At 34.6% G+C, this 11,691-nt stretch overlaps 1 pseudogene; it reads right to left on the minus strand.

Moving 5' to 3' along the window:
• Positions 1 to 9,254: 9,254 nt before the first annotated feature.
• The window catches only part of LOC111373550, an 8,846-nt pseudogene continuing 6,409 nt past the window's right edge, over positions 9,255 to 11,691 (minus strand).

The raw sequence follows: 11,691 nt of genomic DNA on the forward strand, positions 1-11,691 counted from the left end.
TAGGCATTGATATGACATGTAATTACGGGGATGCCACCAATCGACTGCTTGCTCCTCAACTTTATGTAGAAACTCTAGAATTTTACATTAAAAGCCCCTATGGTCTATCTTAACGCCCAAAGTTAAATTGAACCGACGGCGGTAGCGTGTGGTTCAGGGCAAATTAATTTCTCAATAATTAAGAGTATGTTTGGTACAACTTAAAATTCAATTAAAATTAATTTTTAGATTGTTATTTTACTATTTCAGTTGTTATTTTTGAATTCTTCTATCACCCGCAAGACTTACTTTATCTTTAATGTCCAAAAAATCAATTAATAAAATCCCTACCAAACAAACACTAAATTTGTGTTTAAAAAAATTTAATTACAAAATAATAATTAAGTTACTTGTACAATGATGCTGAGAGGGACTAAAATGCATGTCACATCAACATCTATAATGATGCTGTGAGGGACTAAAATGCATGCCACCTCAACATCTATCAAATAATCTAAAAAGAAATTGTACAAGTAGCATGATTCACAAAATATTAGTAGGTTGACGGGTCGTTGCCCTTCAAATATAATATTGTGTGGAAGTTTTATGCAAATTTAAGATGATATTTGAGTATTATGAGATTTTGTTTTATAGGTATTACATTTATAATTTATTATTTGGACTTGAGATTCATCTTAAAACGTTTATCTTATTAAAAGAAGTAGTTTAAACTCTTGTAAGTTCGCTTATATTTTCATATTTATTCAATATTATATTATATCCCTTAACATGTCCAGTAAAATGGTGACTTGTTTAAACAAATTAATCTTGAAATTCATGTGTTCGTTTTTAAGCTTTAATGGGATCAAATTGTTCATTAGATTTTAATGAATTTTGATACAATATTAAGATTTGAAGTTCTATATTAAAAGATTAATCTTATTGAGAGAGTACTCTAAACTTTTAAAAGTTTGTTTACTTTTTCATCTTTATTCGATGTGAAATTTTATCTCCCAACACTTATTAGGTAGGTGACGAACATGCTTTACAAGCTCATTTAGACTTTTAAATTTATCTAATATATGATAATTTGGTCGAATTTCTAATCATATTAGTGTATATATTGTTTTGTAGAAGAAACCCTCAATTTAAATATTATCGATGTAAAAGAAGGGAAGTTTAAGCATGATAGGACCAAAAGGAATGAAAAACTAATGAGCATGAAGTTTGTTGCAAAAATTTTCAACAAAATTATATACCATTGAAAAAATAATTGAATTTGGAGTTCAATGCAAAAAAAAAAAAAAAATCCAATTCGAAACAGAAAAATTATATACCATTAAAAAAATAATTGAATTTGGAGTACAACGCAGAAAAGGGTTCCAATTCGAAATTTTGGATTATAAGAGATTACCATTTTGCAAACATTGATCTCCATTGGGTTTGCATCAACTTGAAATTTGTTTTCACCTAAAATAAATATCGTTTTTTGTAATCTCATTCTCATGGCACGACTTTCAATACCCATTGAAGAATGATTCTACTCTTTTTTACCTTCAAATTACTGAGGTTATATATTCGTTATTTACCTTTTATTTTTGTGATCAATACACGATAGCCTACACTTCTTGGTTGTTTCAATTTTGATGGAACCTTGTTAATTCTTTAATCCAATAAATTGTTCATTTTAATTTAAAATCTAGTTAATTCATCGGTTGTTATTGAATTAATTTTCTTCCTATTATTCAATCAATTTTATAATTGTTTTTTGAATACCGAGAAGTAATTCATGTTTCTAGCACAAATAACAAACAACATGAGACCTTATAGGAGCAAGAGATATTTCTATTGATAAGTGTATGAAAATACATTTTGGACTAAGTAAAATAATGACAATTGTGGTATTTTTAGCACAATTATTTTGTGCATGGTATTTTACAGAATGTTATGTGTTAGCCCTCGTTTGAGCCCCATTATTTCTCATTACATTAAATTAAACTTTTTTCTCGCCTACTTTTAACCACACAATTTTCAATAAAATAATATTACACGTAAATCAAAAACTTTTCAATCACTTATTTTTAAAAAAAATATTATTCATCTCATTATAATCTACAAATAATAGGGCTTAAATGGCCCCTTAATTGTGTTTAGGCCAAAACAGATGAGGTCTAAAAGTAGCAAGCTGAAAAGGCCCAAAGTTGCTAGGTCCAAGAGGAAATTCGCCAGCAACTTACCATACTTTTCTTTCCAGGCTAAAAGTGTAAAGGATTCTAGGTTGTGAAATGCCTTTCATTCTTGAGTAAACAGTCTTTGACATAAGAACGAGTCTATACGAAAAGGATAGTCAAAAAACTCTACATGAGACAGAGTAGTTGGTAGAACAGGAGTATGACTTTCTTTGCCCAAGTCCCTTGCTTGAAAAACTATCTCACTTTTAGTAAGTCTCGGTATTTGGGGCATTACTTTTGGTAGAGATGTCAAAATAAGGTGATTCTTGAAGCTATAGGTAGCGGTAGCTAAGAAATGGGGCTACATCTTATAAACCGACAAGTTTTCTCGACATAATTGCCATCATGGAGTAGATTGTGACAATATTCAAGGTCCAAAAAGGCTGTTTCTAGTCCAGTTATGCATCCTGAAATCCTACAACTAGTTAAGCATTAATTCCAGCCCAGTTCTCAAGCAATTTCAGCAGCAACTTACAAGATTAACTGACTTTTAACGCTAACAAGAAATGAAGATAGGAAATAGTTTGGTGACCAATACTGTTACACCATAATTCCAATGTATTCCTCACACTTCAAAATGAATACAAGCAAATGGGTTCTTAAATATTACAAAAGCTTTGAGAATCAAAATCAATCTACGGCTAACAATACAAAACGAAGAGCCATATTACAGCTATAACATCACTTCAAAATTGTCTAATGTAGAATTCTAACAGAGGAATGTCCATTTCATGCTACTTTGCTTCTTCAAAACATGTTAGACTATAAATGGTTAAGTCAAACTTCAAAATTTGTGCCACATTTTTCTGTGCAGCTCACATGTCTTCTGTGTTCTGTTTGTTACTCGCCTTCAAGATAGCGATGTGATGTTATGAATCCCCATCTTGCTTAGAAGAAAATGAAACTGTCATGAACCAATTGCCTTGGTGAGGATATCTGCCACTTCCAACTTAGATGAAATATGTGATGGTTTTAATAAACCTTCTTGCAACTTTTTTCTCACAATGTGATAATCGATTTCAATATGTTTCGTTCGTTGATGGTAAACTGGATTCGAGGCAACTTTTCTCTCACAAATGCCTTGAGATGATTGTGCCAATTCGATGCCTAAAAAATACTTCAATAGTCCCAGGTCCTTGAGCTTGATTTTGTACTAAATAGTCCTTCAATTGCTGTAATTCAAAAGTATTGTCACCTGCAATAACGATGTCATCTATGTACATCAGCATAACAGTAAATGAAGTGCTTGTTTTCTTAACAAATAACGAGGAGTTAGCCTTTGATTGGGTAAACCCAATCTTAGTGATGACTGAAGTGAGTTTTTGGTTCCATTAACAAGATGCTTGCTTTCAATTCGTAGAGTGACTTCCTTAATTTGCAAACCAATTGCTCCCCTTAAGTTCCATATCTCGGAGGTAGAGACATGTACACTTCTCCATCCAAGTCTCCATACAATAAAGCATTATTAACATCAAGGTGAGATAGGAGCAAGTTTTTGGAAGCTGCAAGGGCTAAGAGATAGCATACAGCGGACATCTTAGCAATAGGTGAGAAGGTCTCAAAGTAGTTTTCACCTTCCCTTTGAGTGTAGCATTTTGCAGCCAATCTCGCCTCGTGTCGTTCAATGCTTCTATCAGCTTTATATTTGGTCTTGAACACCCATTTGAATCCAATAGTTTTCTTTCCGTCTGGTAGCCGTGTAAGTACCCAAGTCTGATTTTCTTCTAATGCTCTTATTTCATCACTCATAACAATCATCCAATGAGGGTATGTCATGGCTTTGGCATAAAAAATGGGCTCAAGTTCAAGGCTAACTGCTAAGGTGAATTTCAAATGTGATGGTGACAAATGTGCGTAATTATGAACGAAGAGAGTGCATGAGGATTACCTTCATCAGATAGCTTGTCAAGATGAGCTCTTTTGGTGTTGCTAAAGAGGTCACCAACTTGCAATGGCTTTAAGGTAATTGGTTAATTTTCTGTCTCTAGTGGCTCTTCTAAGCTGGGGCAGAGATGCTATCATTTGGATAGGAGGTATCTGTGGTGAGTTGGGATTTTCTATAGTGAGGAGAGTCAGAATATGTGCAATCCCCATTCGATCTGGAGTGTTGATGGACGTATAGGATGAAAATTGTATATTTTCCTCAATATTGGTGCGTGCTGGTTGTTGTGACAATTCTATTTGATAGGAAATGGGATTAGGAATAACAAGAGTATTATCTAGTGTGTATATGGTCGGAGGGGGCAAAAGAAAGGGCATGTCAGTGAGGCGTTTGAAAGGGAAAATTTCTTCATAAAAGAGCACATCGCGACTAACTAAGATTTCATGAGTTTTCATGTCGAAGAGCTTATAGCCCTTAATCCCATTTGGATATCCTATAAAAATACATTTCCTTGCCTTTGAATCAAACTTGGATCAGTGATGGTCAAGGTTTGATGCATAACATGGACATCCCAAAGTTCTTAAGTGAAAATAGGTAGGAATTTTGTAGAAAATGATTTAGTAAGGGGTTTGGTTTTGTAGATTTGGTGACGAAGTATAGTTGACCAAGTATGCGGCTATAAGGACGAATTCTCCCCAAAACTTCAATGGTAGGTTGTCTTGGAACCTTAAGGCCCTTGCCACATTTAACAAATGTAAATGCTTTCTTTCTACTATAGAGTTTTGTTGAGGAGTATAGGTACAACTTTGTTGGTGAATAATTCCTTTTGAAGAAAAAATATGGTCATTTTGAACTCTTTTCATTGGTCTGTTTGAATAGCTTTAATCTTGCAACGGAACTGATTTTCTATGAGGTTAAAGAATGTTTCTATTAACTACCGAGTTTGGTTTTTACTCCTCATGAGATAAATCCATTTATTTCTACTATGGTCATGTACAAGTATCAAAAAATAATGAGCTCCATTGAGAAAGGCAACAGAAAATTGTCCCCAAATATCCATATGTAATAAATCAAAACATGACTTGACAAACTCGTGACTGGATGGAAAGGGTAAACGAGTTTGTTTAGACATATGACAAGTATCACAATGGTATTTTGTGGAGAAAATGGGGATAGTGGGATCCACGTTATGCAACAAAATAAGGCATTGGTCTAATGGATGTCCAGGCCTTAGGTGCCACAATTTCGGTGTCAAAACAGTAACAAAATGTGCAGTTGGTAGGTGCTAGTGCAACTTGATCTCATGGTCATATTCTTGTAGGTAGTACAACCCATATACCTCTTTAGCAACTCCAATCATCCTCCAATAGACTAGCTTTTGAATGAAACAATAACCAGATAAGAACACAAGGCAACAATGGTGATTTTTGGTTAGTTTGCTGATAGATATCAGATTGAAATTAAAACTTGGTACATACGAAACATTGTTAAGAGTAAGAGTGGATGAAATTTGGATGGTTCCTATATATGTGACAACAACTATAGTACCATTTGGTTAACAAGCTTGTTCGAGAGAGATTTCTTGTGTGTAAATATGTCAAGTGAACTAACTATATGATCAGTTGCATCTGAATCTAAAATCCAAGAATTTAAGCGAGCCTCAGATGACATGTAGCTGAGTAAATGGTTGATCGAAACAGAGAAAGTGCTGAGATTTTTACCTGTTATGTTTGAATGCTGGTTACCTATTAGTTTTAAAATGGAGTTGGCTTGAGGAGATTTTTGCCTTTGGAGGAGGGCTATCAGTTGCTGAATCTGGTCCTGAGAAATATTCAGACTTGAGTTATTCGGGCCTTCATTTGTAGTAGCAAAACTTACTGTTTTGTAGTCCTTTCCAGATGTTGCAATGGCCTTGTGGAACTTGTGGTTGGATGGATATCCATTAATCTCCCAACAATTGTCTATGGAATGGTTGGTGCGCCCACATTTCTTACATGGTGCTTTGTCTTTTAATCCCGTCCCCTTGTAGCTATTCTTCTATCCTTGTTTGGAAGAATTTTTCTGATTTTGAACTTCTTCATAGAGCATCGCAACAGACTTAAATGTGGTGTTGCTACTCTTGGTCAGCTCTTGGTTAGCTTCTTCTTGTAAAATGAAGTCGAAAACTTTGTTAAGTAGTGGCAATGGATCCCTTAGAAGGATCTGGGTCCTCAGCCCATTATAAGCTTCGTCCAAACCCATCAAAAATTGGATTATCTGTCTTCTCTTTTGTCTCTTCATGATCATAGAGATGACTCCACAATCAGTTGCCATGCACTTAAATGTTTCCTCATAACTCGATATTTCCTTCCACATGAGTTTCAACTTCGAAAAATAGACACTCACTGGTGTCTTCTCTTGCTTGGTTACAACCAACTGCTATTCAAACATAAAGATCAGGTTATTGCTTGACTTAGCAAATCTTTTCTTGAGCTCCTTCCAGACTTGTGATGCCGAATTGAAGTACATGATATATCCTGCTATCTCGTACGGAAGACTGTTAGTAAGCCAAGACAAGATCACATGGTTGCATCTTTGCCATTGTGGAAATTTCTCATCAGTTTCTTCAGGCTTCTTGAATGTGCCATCAATGAAGCCTAGCTTGTTTTTGGCGGATAGAGCCATATACATGGTTCTACTCCAAGCATGGTAATTTTGGGGTGTAAGGGGTTGTGAGACTAGTTTTAATCCTGGGCTCTCACCATGGTGGAAAAGTATGGGTTGGATGATTAATCAATAAGTTGTGTGTTAGTTCTGAGCTTTGGATTTGCTTCGGCCATGATGGATTAGAAAGAGAATTCAAGGCAGGTGCAAACAAGTGAGAAGATAAGTGGAAATGTAAGATCGATTCAACAGAGGTTGAGCCTCGTGCTCTAATACCATAACAAGAAATGAAGATGGGAAATAATTTGGTGACCAATAGGTTACACCATAATTCCAATGTATTCCTCATACTTCAAAATGAATACAAGCAAATGGGTTCTTAAATATTACAAAAGCTATGAAAATCAGAATCTACAGCTAACAATACAAAACAAAGAGCTGAATTACAGCTATAACATCACTTCAAAGTTGTCTAATACAGAATTCTAACAGAGGAATGTCCATTTCCAGCTACTTTGCTTCTTCAGAACATGTTAGACCATAAATGGTTAAGTCAAACTTCAAAACTTGTGCCTCAATTTTTTTGAGCAGCTCACATGTCTTCTGTGTTCTGCTCGTTAAACTCCTCATAATCAGCCATACAGAAGCTGAATTCATGCCAAACAATTTCAGCCATTTGAATGCTCCAATCGCTAACTCTCATTCCCATTATAGCTCAATTAAATAGTCCAATTTGAAGTGTGCCACTTATTGTTTTATCTTAAACTTAGTTTGAGGCATCTTTTGGAGCAAGCAAAGAAGATTTATGGGCTGATTTTGGAGAGCAGGCTATGGAAACTTTGTACAATCTATCACTATAAAATGAGGTCTATGCTAGCTACTAGAGACATCATTTTTTATACGAAAATTCTTAGTAGTCTTACGATTCTTTCTTATACGTTCTCTTTAGAAATTGTCAGAATGCCTTGTGAGCTAGGCTAAAGTTCTATAAAAGAAGGATATAGATGTCTGAGGGTACATTGGTGATTTGTATCAGGGATGTGGAGAGATGACATTTGGATTACAAGCGGAGCGGTGATTAGATATTAAAATCCTCTATTTGTTAAGACCCTAGTCAGGCATAGTACAAGAGCAATGCTTCTATCACTTTTGTTTGGTAGATATCCATTATCCACTTAGGTTTAGAGAAGTGAAGTAGTGATATAGGATTATCCCATAGACTTAAGATTTATTGTGGTTTACCAGTTAGGTATGAGTTTGTAACCAGTCTAGTGATCATGGTGGACAATAAAGGGAGATATGTGTTCTCGAGGTACGAGCTACAGGAATGGGATAGGATAAGTATGTTGATATCTTTTCGTGGGATCATTTATGCAATTGTTGCATATGTGTTTAACCATTTGATTGATTAACTTGGTGTTAGTTTGAAGTTTTTTGTGAATATGTTTGAAAAGTTCTGTGTATTATCCTATGTTATATCTTCATCACATGTATAATATGCTATTGATTGATTACTTATTCTTACTTGGGTGTTCTTGACTTTAGCCTTAATGAGTATATGGAGCATGTATAGTATTTGTTTAGAGTTCGAAATACGAGATAAGGTCTTTGATTTCAATTTTATTTAGTTGCCTTGATTATGCAAGCATAAATTTTGTGTTTTGATTGCTTGCAGGTTGATCGGTATTAGGTGTACCCAATAAATTCAAGTGATGATGTTAAGACTAAGTTGGATAAGTTATATCAATATCTTAGTAATGACTCAACCTAAAATAATTTGAGGCCACTAGAAGCAACTTAATTAAGTTAATATTGCTTGTAGTCTAATACTTTTGGATGGTCCAAGTTATCGCTTTGCATTGGTGGTGATATATTGATTATTAGGTTTGTTGGCCTATTGGATTGTTATTTGGTCGTTGGCCCATTAACTCCTCATCCGTGGCCTAACTTGTGATAACCTAAGAATATACATATGGCTTCGTGCTATAGCCGTTTTTCTGTGTGTTGGTATGTGCATGTATTTTGCAAGAGAGAAAGCCATACAAAAGTGAGGCTGTCATATCTTCTACTTGGAGATTAAACCTAAAATCCTCTATTGTTTGTTTCTTCCATTGTGGCTTGCAAATATGACCACCATAGTGTCCTCCTTTATAGGGTGAAACTTGTGGCAACCAAGTGGGTAAAGTTGTGGGTCGAGCCTCCTTGGTTGGTGTTCATTTGGTAAGTTTTTCTAAGACCCAAATCGAGATTTCGAAAAGCTTCCCCAACACAGTTATTGCGAAAAAGAATGGTACGAAAAGCCTAACTACATTATAATCACAAGGTACATCAAACATTATTAATTTACATTTCACCCGAAAGAAAAATTGGCAAACAGCGCATTATGAAAACAAAATTACCTTTTTGATTCCTTGGCCAAGACAAGTAGGCAAATATCCAAGAATCACATTATTCCAAAGTACAAAGAACCTTATAACAAGTGTAATACAATCTAAGATCATACAGGATCGTTGGTCCAATACAGTTTACTCTGCCCTATCAAACATGTAATTTAGAGCTTGTACAATATTATTGGTGCACCATATTGAGGTTGAAGGAATATTATAGTATGTGGAGCATGTGTATAAGAAGGTGAGAGCTCAAATGACAAATACTGCAAAATCATTGCCAGAGCCAATTTTGCTTCCAGCTGAGCAAAGTTTTGGCCTAAGCAAATTCTTGGACCCCATCCAAATGGATAAAATGCCAATTGATCTCTTGATGCCTTGGAAATGTTAGTTTTCCTTCCATGTTGTTCGGTATTTCAATGACAAAATCGAATCTAAATGTGGTCCACATATTCCAACTGCCTTTCCCACGTTTTGTTCGGTTGAAAACTGCTCCATGATGGACGGAGCATATATATATTCAGGTTTTTCCACCAGTTGGGTCCCTAAACCTTTCAATCTCCTACCGTTGAAAATACACCATCTAATTGAGGTTGAGTCAGGTTTAGAAGCACCAATCGGAATCCTTGAACATGTGTGAATAGTAATGGCTGGAGGTATGTTTCCGATTCCATTTTATTCCGCATTTGATCTAAATGCTGTTTTGTTAATTAAAGCATGTTTAGATCGCTTAAGTTAACTTACATTTGGTATCAGAGCTCGCATTTTTGCCTCTGTCTTGTTTATTCTCAACTTGCACACTCTCTGTAGAAAAATGTCATTTTCGATTTGGTCGGTTTTATGGAAACTGAGATTAGGAATCATTAGGAAATTGATTTCTGAGATTTTTGATATAAAATTTGCAAAATTTGGTGGTCGGAATCATGAGATATGACAAGATTTTTCATTCGGGTTGAAACCGGGTCTAAGTGACCAGGCACTTGAAGAAGACGATCTGTTCATTATAAAAAAAAAATCCCTGGCATTTCATAATTTTGCAGGAGATTTGCAGATTCCTTTTGCTTTAAAATATTAATTTATGTTATTAAAGGACTATATGGCTGCCACTTGCATGAAATATATGTTTGTATTGAATATGAAATGACCTACACATGCACAACACCCGACATTTATGACCATATTGTGGCAAACTTGCATGAAAATTGTACTAACTTGCATGAAATGAGCAGCCAACTTGCATGAAAAATGAAAGGTTTAGTATTGTTTAATATTATTGTTGATTTAATATCTTGAACCTGTTGCAAAGTGGGTGGTGTTTAAATTATTTATTTATGTTGTTTGTATGTACAAATTTTGTGGTTTATTATGCATACATTATTAAGTTAAATAATTTATGCACATTGAAATTAATTCTAATGGAGGGCTCTTTATGAATTTAATTTGGATATTGATGTGCTTATATTATTTATTTCCGTTATTTGTGTGAATAATTTATTATACATGCATATTAAGTTGAATAATATTAGTACATTAATGTCCAAGTTTATATTTGCATTGCATATGGTTTAGCAATAGTTTGAGCCTAAGAATTTAGTTAATGTTTGGTGATCCATATAGTTTTAATTAATTAAGGAATAGTCACAGCATCTTTAATTGATTGAAATTATATATTAAGGTTCATTTGGGATCACATTTGGAGAACAAACATTAATTGTGATTAATCATAATTGATATGGTAAATCTTATCCCACAGAAATTTTTATCGTATTATATGTGATTAATTAGGATAAAATATCAAACTATATTTTCTAATTTGCTCACAGGAATTAGAAAAGAGAACATAATTTGATAGTTTTATTGTGAAGTTAAGATGAATCTAATTGAATTAGAACTTTAGCCCACAGGCAAGTTTTATGTCGCTAGATTCATGTTTTGCATGTTTTTACATTGGTAAAGCATGTCATATGTTATTTTAGCTTCAAATTTTGTAATAATGAGCATGTATGTTTGAAATGTTGCAGTTATTCAACCAATTAATTTCTCTGATATGAAATGCGATGTTCTTGAACTTAAGGGTGACAACGATAAGGTTTGAAAGGAAAGGATTCTCCTTCACTTAGGGTGGATGGACATTGACTATGCTATTAAGAAAGACGAACCACCTAAAATTACTGAAACCAACATTCCAGACCAAGTTGATCTTTATGAAAAATGGGAGCGATCTAATCGCCTTTCAGTCATGTTCATAAAGACCAAAATATCTGTTGGGATTAGGGGTTCTGTCGAGCAATATGACAATGTTCGAGAATTGCTGAAGTCAATTGATGATCAATTTGTGACTTTAGACAAGGCATTAGCAAGCACCCTAATTATGCAATTCTCATCCATGAAGCTCACCGGGATTAGAGGCGTGCGTCATCATATCATGCGCATGAGGGATATAGCGGCTCAACTGAAAGTGTTGGAAGTTGAGATGTCAGATACTTTCCTGGTTCACTTCATTCTGTGCACTCTACCCCAGCAATATGGTCCCTTTAAGATCTCTTATAACACACATAAGGACAAATGG

This window comes from Olea europaea, unplaced genomic scaffold (assembly GCF_002742605.1).
Source record: "Olea europaea var. sylvestris unplaced genomic scaffold, O_europaea_v1 scaffold1142, whole genome shotgun sequence".
NCBI lineage: Eukaryota > Viridiplantae > Streptophyta > Magnoliopsida > Lamiales > Oleaceae > Olea > Olea europaea.